Source organism: Pseudophryne corroboree, chromosome 8 (assembly GCF_028390025.1).
Source record: "Pseudophryne corroboree isolate aPseCor3 chromosome 8, aPseCor3.hap2, whole genome shotgun sequence".
Taxonomy (NCBI): Eukaryota; Metazoa; Chordata; class Amphibia; order Anura; family Myobatrachidae; genus Pseudophryne; species Pseudophryne corroboree.
Window position 1 is genome coordinate 177,112,685 of NC_086451.1, and position 14,631 is coordinate 177,127,315.

General features: G+C 35.4%; 5 non-coding genes across 5 annotated transcripts; all 5 read left to right on the plus strand.

The window, feature by feature from the left end:
* The first annotated feature begins 477 nt into the window (after nucleotides 1-477).
* Nucleotides 478-551, plus strand: TRNAS-ACU (transfer RNA serine (anticodon ACU)). Its single transcript has one exon. It is a non-coding gene; the product is annotated as a tRNA-Ser (tRNA).
* A 3,397-nt stretch (nucleotides 552-3,948) lies between these two features.
* On the plus strand, nucleotides 3,949-4,022 carry TRNAS-ACU (transfer RNA serine (anticodon ACU)). The gene has a single exon. It is a non-coding gene; the product is annotated as a tRNA-Ser (tRNA).
* A 1,095-nt stretch (nucleotides 4,023-5,117) lies between these two features.
* On the plus strand, nucleotides 5,118-5,191 carry TRNAS-ACU (transfer RNA serine (anticodon ACU)). Its single transcript has one exon. It is a non-coding gene; the product is annotated as a tRNA-Ser (tRNA).
* A 2,265-nt stretch (nucleotides 5,192-7,456) lies between these two features.
* On the plus strand, nucleotides 7,457-7,530 carry TRNAS-ACU (transfer RNA serine (anticodon ACU)). The gene has a single exon. It is a non-coding gene; the product is annotated as a tRNA-Ser (tRNA).
* Nucleotides 7,531-14,470: 6,940 nt separating this feature from the next.
* Nucleotides 14,471-14,544, plus strand: TRNAS-ACU (transfer RNA serine (anticodon ACU)). The gene has a single exon. It is a non-coding gene; the product is annotated as a tRNA-Ser (tRNA).
* The last annotated feature ends 87 nt before the right edge of the window (nucleotides 14,545-14,631 follow it).

The following is a 14,631-nucleotide window of genomic DNA, read 5'->3' on the forward strand; positions in this document are numbered from 1 at the left end:
GACCAACAGTTGAGCAGGGGCCATCCCTTCTGGATCTCCAACTGTGTCCTCCTGACAATGGATGCCAGTCTTTTGGGCTGGGCCACGGTGTTGGAGCAACACTTTCTCCAGGGTCGGTGAACCAGGGAGGAATCTCTCCTCCTGATATACATTCTGGAATTGCAGGCAGTGTTCAATTAATTGACACTGGCCCTGCCTCTAGTACAGAACAGGCCTGTTCAAGTACAATCTGACAACGCCACCACGGTAGTGTACACAAATCATCAAGGCGGCACTCGAAACTAGGCGGCACTCGAAACTGCATGGCAAAGCTGGAAGTATCAAAAATCCTCCGTTGGGTAGAATGTGTTTCTTCGTTGGTTGATGGAAGAAACATTTTACAAAAACTCTCCAGATTATTGACTTTTTAAAGTTTTTCTAGGGAACGTTCTAGATGTATGCTTATTAGCCTTTGTCAGTAGGTACTTTTTGTGAAGTGTCTCTGTGGCGCAATCGGTTAGTGTGTCCGGCTACTAACCAAAAGGTTGGTGGTTCAATCCCACCCAGGGACATAATTGACCTTGTTATCAGATTTTGGTGATCTTTAAGTAGACAAGTCAAAATTTCAAACCCCCTCTTATGGTGTAGGGTACCTGGCCTTCTCTGATGTAATCAGAGTTAGATTTGATTCAGTGATTTTATAAAAACAGCTAGGAAGCACAATTTAGCAGTGGGTTGCAGAGAAAAAGAAATATGCTGGCAAAAAAATCCAATTGAGTGATTAAACAGCTCTTCATTTTCTGGCTTTATTTTTATGCTAACAAATTTGTTCTCTGAAAAGTGTCCACAAAGCCAATTCTCTGATTAACACCTTTGTAGGGATGGTTTTTCACCTATTACTAAATTAAATTTGCTTCATTGGAAAGGCAGCAAGATGCATCCTCATTTCAATGTCTACTGAAATAATACGGGTTGACACCAGGAAACATTAACGCCACTGCATCCTTGCTGCTTTCTCATGTGGAAGTCTGTTTAATGTGAAAACAAGGTGATATCTAATTAGCACACAGGTAAGGAATTAAGAAAATCTTTATTTAAGGGTGAAGATGTTTCTCACAAAATCGTTGCCCCAATGCATCATTGAAATTCAAGCTGGAAAGATGATTTTAATATATCACTTGTACATTTTGTATTGCTCTTCTGGTGACAATGTAGTTTGTTTTTGTCAATTACCCTTTTAATAATAGGGTAAAGAAAATTAAGTGAATTTAAACAAATTAAAATGGTAAAAGTTATTGTACTTCAAGTAAAAATAAAAGAGCAAAAATATCAATCCCAGTTTTGATTACTTAAATTAACAAAAAAAATGCATATAGCAAAGGACAGTTTCAATCTGCCTACCTCTGGGTTATGGGCCCAGCATGCTTCCATTGCAGTACTCTGCTGCACATGTAAGTGCAAGAGATCCTGAAGCACTCACTCATCATGGGAAAGTACCAATGTGTTTCTTCGTTGGTTGATGGAAGAAACATTTTACAAAAACTCTCCAGATTATTGACTTTTTAAAGTTTTTCTAGGAAACGTTTTAGATGAATGCTTATTAGCCTTTGTCAGTATGCACTTTTGCAAAGTGTCTCTGTGGCGCAATCAGTTAGTGTGTATGGCTATTAACCAAAAGGTTGGTGGTTCAATCCCACCCAGGGACGTAATTGACTTTGTTATCAGATTTTGGTGATCTTTAAGTAGACAAGTCAAAATATCAAACCCCCTCTTATGGTGTAGGGTACCTGGCCTTCTCTGATGTAATCAGAGTTAGATTTGATTCAGTGATTTTATAAAAACAGCTAGGAAGCACAATTTAGCAGTGGGTTGCAGAGAAAAAGAAATATGCAGGCAAAAAAATCCAATTGAGTGATTAAACAGCTCTTCATTTTCTGGCTTTATTTTTATGCTAACAAATTTGTTCTCTGAAAAGTGTCCACAAAGCCAAGTCTCTGATGAACACCTTTGTAAGGATGGTTTTTCACCTATTACTAAATTAAACTTGCTTCATTGGAAAGGCAGCAAGATGCATCCTCATTTCAATGTCTACTGAAATAATACAGGTTGACACCAGGAAACATTAACGCCACTGCATCCTTGCTGCTTTCTCATGTGGAAGTCTGTTTAATGTGAAAACAAGGTGATATCTAATTAGCACACAGGTAAGGAATTAAGAAAATCTTTATTTAAGGGTGAAAATGTTTCTCACAAAATCGTTGCCCCAATGCATCATTGAAATTCAAGCTGGAAAGATGATTTTAATATATCACTTGTACATTTTGTATTGCTCTTCTGGTGACAATGTAGTTTGTTTTTGTCAATTACCATTTTAATAATAGGGTAAAGAAAATTAAGTGGATTTTTAAAAGAAAACAATACTTTCAATATACTATTAAAACAAATTAAAATGGTAAAAGTTATTGTACTTTAATGAAAAATAAAAGAGCAAAAATATCAATCCCAGTTTTGGATTACTTTAATTAACAAAAAAAATGCATATAGCAGAGGATAGTTTTAATCTGCCTACCTCTGGGTTATGGGCCCAGCATGCTTCCATTGCAGTACTCTGCTGCACATGTAAGTGCAAGAGATCCTGAAGCACTCAGTCATCATGGGAAAGTACCAATGTGTTTCTTCGTTGGTGGATGGAAGAAACATCTTACAAAAACTCTCCAGATTATTGACTTTTTAAAGTTTTTCTAGGAAACGTTTTAGATGAATGCTTATTAGCCTTTGTCAGTATGTACTTTCGCAAAGTGTTTCTGTGGTGCAATCAGTTAGTGTGTACAGCTATAAACCAAAAGGTTGGTGGTTCAATCCCACCCAGGGACGTAATTGAACTTGTGATCAGATTTTGGTGATCTTTAAGTAGACAAGTCAAAATTTCAAATCCCCTCTTATGGTGTAGGGTACCTGGCCTTCTCTGATGTAATCAGAGTTAGATTTGATTCAGTGATTTTATAAAAACAGCTAGGAAGCACAATTAAGCAGTGGGTTGCAGAGAAAAAGAAATATGCTGGCAAAAAAATCCAATTGAGTGATTAAAAAGCTCTTCATTTTCTGGCTTTATTTTTATGCTAACAAATTTGTTCTCTGAAAAGTGTCCACAAAGCCAAGTCTCTGATGAACACCTTTGTAAGGATGGTTTTTCACCTATTACTAAATTAAACTTGCTTCATTGGAAAGGCAGCAAGATGCATCCTCATTTCAATGTCTACTGAAATAATACAGGTTGACACCAGGAAACATTAACGCCAATGCATCCTTGCTGCTTTCTCATGTGGAAGTCTGTTTAATGTGAAAACAAGGTGATATCTAATTAGCACACAGGTAAGAAATTAAGAAAATCTTTATTTAAGGGTGAAGATGTTTCTCACAAAATCGTTGCCCCAATGCATCATTGAAATTCATGCTGGAAAGATGATTTTAATATATCACTTGTACATTTTGTATTGCTCTTCTGGTGACAATGTAGTTTGTTTTTGTCAATTACCATTTTAATAATAGGGTAAAGAAAATTAAGTGGATTTTTGAAAGAAAACAATACTGTCAATATACTATTAAAACAAATTAAAATGGTAAAAGTTATTGTACTTTAAGTAAACATAAAATAGCTAACATATCAATCCCAGTTTTGGATTACTTTAATTAACAAAAAAAATGCATATAGCAGAGGATAGTTTCAATCTGCCTACCTCTGGGTAATGGGCCCAGCATGCTTCCATTGCAGTACTCTGCTGCACATGTAAGTGCAAGAGATCCTGAAGCACTCACTCATCATGGGAAAGTACCAATGTGTTTCTTCGTTGGTTGATGGAAGAAACATCTTACAAAAACTCTCCAGATTATTGACTTTTTAAAGTTTTTCTAGGAAACGTTCTAGATGTATGCTTATTAGCCTTTGTCAGTATTTACTTTTTGCAAAGTGTCTCTGTGGCGCAATCGGTTAGTGTGTCCGGCTACTAACCAAAAGGTTGGTGGTTCAATCCCACCCAGGGACGTAATTGACCTTGTTATCAGATTTTGGTGATCTTTAAGTAGACAAGTCAAAATTTCAAACCCCCTGTTATGGTGTAGGGTACCTGGCCTTCTCTGATGTAATCAGAGTTAGATTTGATTCATTGATTTTATAAAAACAGCTAGGAATCACAATTTAGCAGTGGGTTGCAGAGAAAAAGAAATATGCTGGCAAAAAAAATCCAACTGAGTGATTAAACAGCTCTTCATTTTCTGGCTTTATTTTTATGCTAACAAATTTGTTCTCTGAAAAGTGTCCACAAAGCCAAGTCTCTGATTAACACCTTTGTAGGGATGGTTTTTCACCTATTACTAAATTAAACTTGCTTCATTGGAAAGGCAGCAAGATGCATCCTCATTTCAATGTCTACTGAAATAATACAGGTTGACACCAGGAAACATTAACGCCACTGCATCCTTGCTGCTTTCTCATGTAGAAGTCTGTTTAATGTGAAAACAAGGTGATATCTAATTAGCACACAGGTAAGGAATTAAGAAAATCTTTATTTAAGGGTGAAGATGTTTCTCACAAAATCGTTGCCCCAATGCATCATTGAAATTCAAGCTGGAAAGATGATTTTAATATATCACTTGTACATTTTGTATTGCTCTTCTGGTGACAATGTAGTTTGTTTTTGTCAATTACCCTTTTAATAATAGGGTAAAGAAAATTAAGTGGATTTGTTAAAGAAAACTATACTGTCAATATACTATTAAAACAAATTAAAATGGTAAAAGTTATTGTACTTTAAGTAAAAATGAAAGAGCAAAAATATCAATCCCAGTTTTGATTACTTAAATTAACAAAAAAAATGCATATAGCAAAGGATAGTTTCAATCTGCCTACCTCTGGGTTATGGGCCCAGCATGCTTCCATTGCAGTACTCTGCTGCACATGTAAGTGCAAGAGATCCTGAAGCACTCAGTCATCATGGGAAAGTACCAATGTGTTTCTTCGTTGGTTGATGGAAGAAACATCTTACAAAAACTCTCCAGATTATTGACTTTTTAAAGTTTTTCTAGGAAACGTTCTAGATGTATGCTTATTAGCCTTTGTCAGAATGTACTTTTTGCAAAGTGTCTCTGTGGCGCAATTGGTTAGTGTGTCCGGCTACTAACCAAAAGGTTGGTGGTTCAATCCCACCCAGGGACGTAACTGACCTTGTTATCAGATTTTGGTGATCTTTAAGTAGACAAGTCAAAATTTCAAACCCCCTGTTATGGTGTAGGGTACCTGGCCTTCTCTGATGTAATCAGAGTTAGATTTGATTCATTGATTTTATAAAAACAGCTAGGAAGCACAATTTAGCAGTGGGTTGCAGAGAAAAAGAAATATGCTGGCAAAAAAAATCCAATTGAGTGATTAAACAGCTCTTCATTTCTGGCTTTATTTTTATGCTAACAAATTTGTTCTCTGAAAAGTGTCCACAAAGCCAAGTCTCTGATTAACACCTTTGTAGGGATGGTTTTTCACCTATTACTAAATTAAACTTGCTTCATTGGAAAGGCAGCAAGATGCATCCTCATTTCAATGTCTACTGAAATAATACAGGTTGACACCAGGAAACATTAACGCCACTGCATCCTTGCTGCTTTCTCATGTAGAAGTCTGTTTAATGTGAAAACAAGGTGATATCTAATTAGCACACAGGTAAGGAATTAAGAAAATCTTTATTTAAGGGTGAAGATGTTTCTCACAAAATCGTTGCCCCAATGCATCATTGAAATTCAAGCTGGAAAGATGATTTTAATATATCACTTGTACATTTTGTATTGCTCTTCTGGTGACAATGTAGTTTGTTTTTGTCAATTACCCTTTTAATAATAGGGTAAAGAAAATTAAGTGGATTTTTTAAAGAAAACTATACTGTCAATATACTATTAAAACAAATTAAAATGGTAAAAGTTATTGTACTTTAAGAAAAAATAAAAGAGCAAAAATATCAATCCCAGTTTTGATTACTTAAATTAACAAAAAAAAAAGCATATAGCAAAGGATAGTTTCAATCTGCCTACCTCTGGGTTATGGGCCCAGCATGCTTCCATTGCAGTACTCTGCTGCACATGTAAGTGCAAGAGATCCTGAAGCACTCAGTCATCATGGGAAAGTACCAATGTGTTTCTTCGTTGGTTGATGGAAGAAACATCTTACAAAAACTCTCCAGATTATTGACTTTTTAAAGTTTTTCTAGGAAACGTTCTAGATGTATGCTTATTAGCCTTTGTCAGTAAGTACCTTTTGCAAAGTGTCTCTGTGGCGCAATCGGTTAGTGTGTCCGGCTACTAACCAAAAGGTTGGTGGTTCAATCCAACCCAGGGACGTAATTGACCTTGTTATCAGATTTTGGTGATCTTTAAGTAGACAAGTCAAAATTTCAAACCCCCTGTTATGGTGTAGGGTACCTGGCCTTCTCTGATGTAATCAGAGTTAGATTTGATTCATTGATTTTATAAAAACAGCTAGGAAGCACAATTTAGCAGTGGGTTGTAGAGAAAAAGAAATATGCTGGCAAAAAAAATCCAATTGAGTGATTAAACAGCTCTTCATTTTCTGGCTTTATTTTTATGCTAACAAATTTGTTCTCTGAAAAGTGTCCACAAAGCCAAGTCTCTGATTAACACCTTTGTAGGGATGGTTTTTCACCTATTACTAAATTAAACTTGCTTCATTGGAAAGGCAGCAAGATGCATCCTCATTTCAATGTCTACTGAAATAATACAGGTTGACACCAGGAAACATTAACGCCACTGCATCCTTGCTGCTTTCTCATGTAGAAGTCTGTTTAATGTGAAAACAAGGTGATATCTAATTAGCACACAGGTAAGGAATTAAGAAAATCTTTATTTAAGGGTGAAGATGTTTCTCACAAAATCGTTGCCCCAATGCATCATTGAAATTCAAGCTGGAAAGATGATTTTAATATATCACTTGAACATTTTGTATTGCTCTTCTGGTGACAATGTAGTTTGTTTTTGTCAATTACCCTTTTAATAATAGGGTAAAGAAAATTAAGTGGATTTTTTAAAGAAAACTATACTGTCAATATACTATTAAAACAAATTAAAATGGTAAAAGTTATTGTACTTTAAGTAAAAATAAAAGAGCAAAAATATCAATCCCAGTTTTGATTACTTAAATTAACAAAAAAAAATGCATATAGCAAAGGATAGTTTCAATCTGCCTACCTCTGGGTTATGGGCCCAGCATGCTTCCATTGCAGTACTCTGCTGCACATGTAAGTGCAAGAGATCCTGAAGCACTCAGTCATCATGGGAAAGTACCAATGTGTTTCTTCGTTGGTTGATGGAAGAAACATCTTACAAAAACTCTCCAGATTATTGACTTTTTAAAGTTTTTCTAGGAAACGTTCTAGATGTATGCTTATTAGCCTTTGTCAGTATGTACTTTTTACAAAGTGTCTCTGTGGCGCAATCGGTTAGTGTGTTTGGCTACTAACCAAAAAGTTGGTGGTTCAATCCCACCCAGGGACGTAATTGACCTTGTTATCAGATTTTGGTGATCTTTAAGTAGACAAGTCAAAATTTCAAACCCCCTGTTATGGTGTAGGGTACCTGGCCTTCTCTGATGTAATCAGAGTTAGATTTGATTCAGTGATTTTATAAAAACAGCTAGGAAGCACTATTTAGCAGTGGGTTGCAGAGAAAAAGAAATATGCTGGCAAAAAAAATCCAATTGAGTGATTAAACAGCTCTTCATTTTCTGGCTTTATTTTTATGCTAACAAATTTGTTCTCTGAAAAGTGTCCACAAAGCCAAGTCTCTGATTAACACCTTTGTAGGGATGGTTTTTCACCTATTACTAAATTAAACTTGCTTCATTGGAAAGGCAGCAAGATGCATCCTCATTTCAATTTCTACTGAAATAATACAGGTTGACACCAGGAAACATTAACGCCACTGCATCCTTGCTGCTTTCACATGTGGAAGTTTGTTTAATGTGAAAACAAGGTGATATCTAATTAGCACACAGGTAAGGAATTAAGAAAACCTTTATTTAAGGGTAAAGATGTTTCTCACAAAATCGTTGCCCCAATGCATCATTGAAATTCAAGCTGGAAAGATGATTTTAATATATCACTTGTACATTTTGTATTGCTCTTCTGGTGACAATGTAGTTTGTTTTTGTCAATTACCCTTTTAATAATAGGGTAAAGAAAATTAAGTGGATTTTTTAAAGAAAACTATACTGTCAATATACTATTCAAACAAATTAAAATGGTAAAAGTTATTGTACTTAAAGTAAAAATAAAAGAGCAAAAATATCAATCCCAGTTTTGATTACTTAAATTAACAAAAAAAATGCATATAGCAAAGGATAGTTTCAATCTGCCTACCTCTGGGTTATGGGCCCAGCATGCTTCCATTGCAGTACTCTGCTGCACATGTAAGTGCAAGAGATCCTGAAGCACTCACTCATCATGGGAAAGTACCAATGTGTTTCTTCATTGGTTGATGGAAGAAACATCTTACAAAAACTCTCCAGATTATTGACTTTTTAAAGTTTTTCTAGGAAACGTTCTAGATGTATGCTTATTAGACTTTGTCAGTATGTACTTTTTGCAAAGTGTCTCTGTGGCGCAATCGGTTAGTGTGTCTGGCTACTAACCAAAAGGTTGGTGGTTCAATCCCAACCAGGGACGTAATTGACCTTGTTATCAGATTTTGGTGATCTTTAAGTAGACAAGTCAAAATTTCAAACCCCCTGTTATGCTGTAGGGTACCTGGCCTTCTCTGATGTAGTTAGATTTGACTCAGTGATTTTATAAAAACAGCTAGGAAGCACAATTTAGCAGTGGGTTGCAGAGAAAAAGAAATATGCTGGCAAAAAAAATCCAATTGAGTGATTAAACAGCTCTTCATTTTCTGGCTTTATTTTTATGCTAACAAATTTGTTCTTTGAAAAGTGTCCACAAAGCCAAGTCTCTGATTAACACCTTTGTAGGGATGGTTTTTCACCTATTACTAAATTAAACTTGCTTCATTGGAAAGGCAGCAAGATGCATCCTCAATTCAATGTCTACTGAAATAATACAGGTTGACACCAGGAAACATTAACGCCACTGTATCCTTGCTGCTTTCTCATGTGGAAGTCTGTTTAATGTGAAAACAAGGTGATATCTAATTAGCACACAGGTAAGGAATTAAGAAAATCTTTATTTAAGGGTGAAGATGTTGCTCACAAAATCGTTGCCCCAATGCATCATTGAAATTCAAGCTGGAAAGATGATTTTAATATATCACTTGTACATTTTGTATTGCTCTTCTGGTGACAATGTAGTTTGTTTTTGTCAATTACCATTTTAATAATAGGGTAAAGAAAATTAAGTGGATTTTTGAAAGAAAACAATACTGTCAATATACTATTAAAACAAATTAAAATGGTAAAAGTTATTGTACTTTAAGTAAAAATAAAAGAGCAAAAATATCAATCCCAGTTTTGATTACTTAAATGAACAAAAAAAAATGCATATAGCAAAGGATAGTTTCAATCTGCCTACCGCTGGGTTTTGGGCCCAGCATGCTTCCATTGCTGTACTCTGCTGCACATGTAAGTGCAAGAGATCCTGAAGCACTCACTCATCATGGGAAAGTACCAATGTGTTTCTTCGTTGGTTGATGGAAGAAACATTTTACAAAAACTCTCCAGATTATTGACTTTTTAAAGTTTTTCTAGGAAACGTTTTAGATGAATGCTTATTAGCCTTTGTCAGTATGTACTTTTGCAAAGTGTCTTTGTGGCGCAATCAGTTAGTGTGCACGGCTATTAACCAAAAGGTTGGTGGTTCAATCCCACCCAGGGACGTAATTGACCTTGTTATCAGATTTTGGTGATCTTTAAGTAGACAAGTCAAAATTTCAAATCCCCCTGTTCTGGTGTAGGGTACCTGGCCTTCTCTGATGTAATCAGAGTTAGATTTGATTCAGTGATTTTATAAAAACAGCTAGGAAGCACAATTTAGCAGTGGGTTGCAGAGAAAAAGAAATATGCTGGCAAAAAAAAATCCAATTGAGTGATTAAACAGCTCTTCATTTTCTGGCTTTATTTTTATGCTAACAAATTTGTTCTCTGAAAAGTGTCCACAAAGCCAAGTCTCTGATTAACACCTTTGTAGGGATGGTTTTTCACCTATTACTAAATTAAACTTGCTTCATTGGAAAGGCAGCAAGATGCATCCTCATTTCAATGTCTACTGAAATAATACAGGTTGACACCAGGAAACATTAACGCCACTGCATCCTTGCTGCTTTCTCATGTAGAAGTCTGTTTAATGTGAAAACAAGGTGATATCTAATTAGCACACAGGTAAGGAATTAAGAAAATCTTTATTTAAGGGTGAAGATGTTTCTCACAAAATCGTTGCCCCAATGCATCATTGAAATTCAAGCTGGAAAGATGATTTTAATATATCACTTGTACATTTTGTATTGCTCTTCTGGTGACAATGTAGTTTGTTTTTGTCAATTACCCTTTTAATAATAGGGTAAAGAAAATTAAGTGGATTTTTTAAAGAAAACTATACTGTCAATATACTATTAAAACAAATTAAAATGGTAAAAGTTATTGTACTTTAAGTAAAAATAAAAGAGCAAAAATATCAATCCCAGTTTTGATTACTTAAATGAACAAAAAAAAATGCATATAGCAAAGGATAGTTTCAATCTGCCTACCTCTGGGTTATGGGCCCAGCATGCTTCCATTGCAGTACTCTGCTGCACATGTAAGTGCAAGAGATCCTGAAGCACTCAGTCATCATGGGAAAGTACCAATGTGTTTCTTCGTTGGTTGATGGAAGAAACATCTTACAAAAACTCTCCAGATTATTGACTTTTTAAAGTTTTTCTAGGAAACGTTCTAGATGTATGCTTATTAGCCTTTGTCAGTAAGTACTTTTTACAAAGTGTCTCTGTGGCGCAATCGGTTAGTGTGTCTGGCTACTAACAAAAGGTTGGTGGTTCAATCCCACCCAGGGACGTAATTGACCTTGTTATCAGATTTTGGTGATCTTTAAGTAGACAAGTCAAAATTTCAAACCCCCTGTTATGGTGTAGGGTACCTGGCCTTCTCTGATGTAATCAGAGTTAGATTTGATTCAGTGATTTTATAAAAACAGATAGGAAGCACAATTTAGCAGTGGGTTGCAGAGACAAAGAAATATGCTGGCAAAAAAAATCCAATTGAGTGATTAAACAGCTCTTCATTTTCTGGCTTTATTTTTATACTAACAAATTTGTTCTCTGAAAAGTGTCCACAAAGCCAAGTCTCTGATTAACACCTTTGTAGGGATGGTTTTTCACCTATTACTAAATTAAACTTGCTTCATTGGAAAGGCAGCAAGATGCATCCTCATTTCAATTTCTACTGAAATAATACAGGTTGACACCAGGAAACATTAACGCCACTGCATCCTTGCTGCTTTCCTGCTTTCTCATGTGGAAGTTTGTTTAATGTGAAAACAAGGTGATATCTAATTAGCACACAGGTAAGGAATTAAGAAAATCTTTATTTAAGGGTGAAGATGTTTCTCACAAAATCGTTGCCCCAATGCATCATTGAAATTCAAGCTGGAAAGATGATTTTAATATATCACTTGTACATTTTGTATTGCTCTTCTGGTGACAATGTAGTTTGTTTTTGTCAATTACCCTTTTAATAATAGGGTAAAGAAAATTAAGTGGATTTTTTAAAGAAAACTATACTGTCAATATACTATTCAAACAAATTAAAATGGTAAAAGTTATTGTACTTCAAGTAAAAATAAAAGAGCAAAAATATCAATCCCAGTTTTGATTACTTAAATTAACAAAAAAAAAATGCATATAGCAAAGGATAGTTTCAATCTGCCTACCTCTGGGTTATGGGCCCAGCATGCTTCCATTGCAGTACTCTGCTGCACATGTAAGTGCAAGAGATCCTGAAGCACTCAGTCATCATGGGAAAGTACCAATGTGTTTCTTCGTTGGTTGATGGAAGAAACATTTTACAAAAACTCTCCAGATTATTGACTTTTTAAAGTTTTTCAGGAAACGTTCTAGATGTATGCTTATTAGCCTTTGTCAGTATGTACTTTTTACAAAGTGACTCTGTGGCGCAATCGGTTAGTGTGTCTGGCTACTAACCAAAAGGTTGGTGGTTCAATCCCACCCAGGGACGTAATTGACCTTGTTATCAGATTTTGGTGATCTTTAAGTAGACAAGTCAAAATTTCAAACCCCCTGTTATGGTGTAGGGTACCTGGCCTTCTCTGATGTAATCAGAGTTAGATTTGATTCAGTGATTTTATAAAAACAGCTAGGAAGCACAATTTAGCAGTGGGTTGCAGAGAAAAAGAAATATGCTGGCAAAAAAAATCCAATTGAGTGATTAAACAGCTCTTCATTTTCTGGCTTTATTTTTATGCTAACAAATTTGTTCTTTGAAAAGTGTCCACAAAGCCAAGTCTCTGATTAACACCTTTGTAGGGATGGTTTTTCACCTATTACTAAATTAAACTTGCTTCATTGGAAAGGCAGCAAGATGCATCCTTAATTCAATGTCTACTGAAATAATACAGGTTGACACCAGGAAACATTAACGCCACTGTATCCTTGCTGCTTTCTCATGTGGAAGTCTGTTTAATGTGAAAACAAGGTGATATCTAATTAGCACACAGGTAAGGAATTAAGAAAATCTTTATTTAAGGGTGAAGATGTTTCTCACAAAATCGTTGCCCCAATGCATCATTGAAATTCAAGCTGGAAAGATGATTTTAATATATCACTTGTACATTTTGTATTGCTCTTCTGGTGGCAATGTAGTTTGTTTTTGTCAATTACCATTTTAATAATAGGGTAAAGAAAATTAAGTGGATTTTTGAAAGAAAACAATACTGTCAATATACTATTAAAACAAATTAAAATGGTAAAAGTTATTGTACTTTAAGTAAAAATAAAAGAGCAAAAATATCAATCCCAGTTTTGATTACTTAAATTAACAAAAAAAAATGCATATAGCAAAGGATAGTTTCAATCTGCCTACCTCTGGGTTATGGGCCCAGCATGCTTCCATTGCAGTACTCTGCTGCACATGTAAGTGCAAGAGATCCTGAAGCACTCACTCATCATGGGAAAGTACCAATGTGTTTCTTCGTTGGTTGATGGAAGAAACATCTTACAAAAACTCTCCAGATTATTGACTTTTTAAAGTTTTTCTAGGAAACGTTCTAGATGTATGCTTATTAGCCTTTGTCAGTAGGGACTTTTTGCAAAGTGTCTCTGTAGCGCAATCAGCTAGTGTGTCCGGCTACTAACCAAAAGGTTGGTGGTTCAATCCCAACCAGGGACGTAATTGACCTTGTTATCAGATTTTGGTGATCTTTAAGTAGACAAGTCAAAATTTCAAACCCCCTGTTATGGTGTAGGGTACCTGGCCTTCTCTGATGTAATTAGATTTGATTCATTGATTTTATAAAAACAGCTAGAAAGCACAATTTAGCAGTGGGTTGCAGAGAAAAAGAAATATGCTGGCAAAAAAATCCAATTGAGTGATTAAACAGCTCTTCATTTTCTGGCTTTATTTTTATGCTAACAAATTTGTTCTCTGAAAAGTGTCCACAAAGCCAAGTCTCTGATTAACACCTTTGTAGGGATGGTTTTTCACCTATTACTAAATTAAACTTGCTTCATTGGAAAGGCAGCAAGATGCATCCTCATTTCAATGTCTACTGAAATAATACAGGTTGACACCAGGAAACATTAACGCCACTGCATCCTTGCTGCTTTCTCATGTAGAAGTCTGTTTAATGTGAAAACAAGGTGATATCTAATTAGCACACAGGTAAGGAATTAAGAAAATCTTTATTTAAGGGTGAAGATGTTTCTCACAAAATCGTTGCCCCAATGCATCATTGAAATTCAAGCTGGAAAGATGATTTTAATATATCACTTGTACATTTTGTATTGCTCTTCTGGTGACAATGTAGTTTGTTTTTGTCAATTACCCTTTTAATAATAGGGTAAAGAAAATTAAGTGGATTTTTTAAAGAAAACTATACTGTCAATATACTATTCAAACAAATTAAAATGGTAAAAGTTATTGTACTTCAAGTAAAAATAAAAGAGCAAAAATATCAATCCCAGTTTTGATTACTTAAATTAACAAAAAAAAATGCATATAGCAAAGGATAGTTTCAATCTGCCTACCTCTGGGTTATGGGCCCAGCATGCTTCCATTGCAGTACTCTGCTGCACATGTAAGTGCAAGAGATCCTGAAGCACTCAGTCATCATGGGAAAGTACCAATGTGTTTCTTCGTTGGTTGATGGAAGAAACATCTTACAAAAACTCTCCAGATTATTGACTTTTTAAAGTTTTTCTAGGAAACGTTCTAGATGTATGCTTATTAGCCTTTGTCAGAATGTACTTTTTGCAAAGTGTCTCTGTGGCGCAATCGGTTAGTGTGTCTGGCTACTAACCAAAAGGTTGGTGGTTCAATCCCACCCAGGGACGTAACTGACCTTGTTATCAGATTTTGGTGATCTTTAAGTAGACAAGTCAAAATTTCAAACCCCCTGTTATGGTGTAGGGTACCTGGCC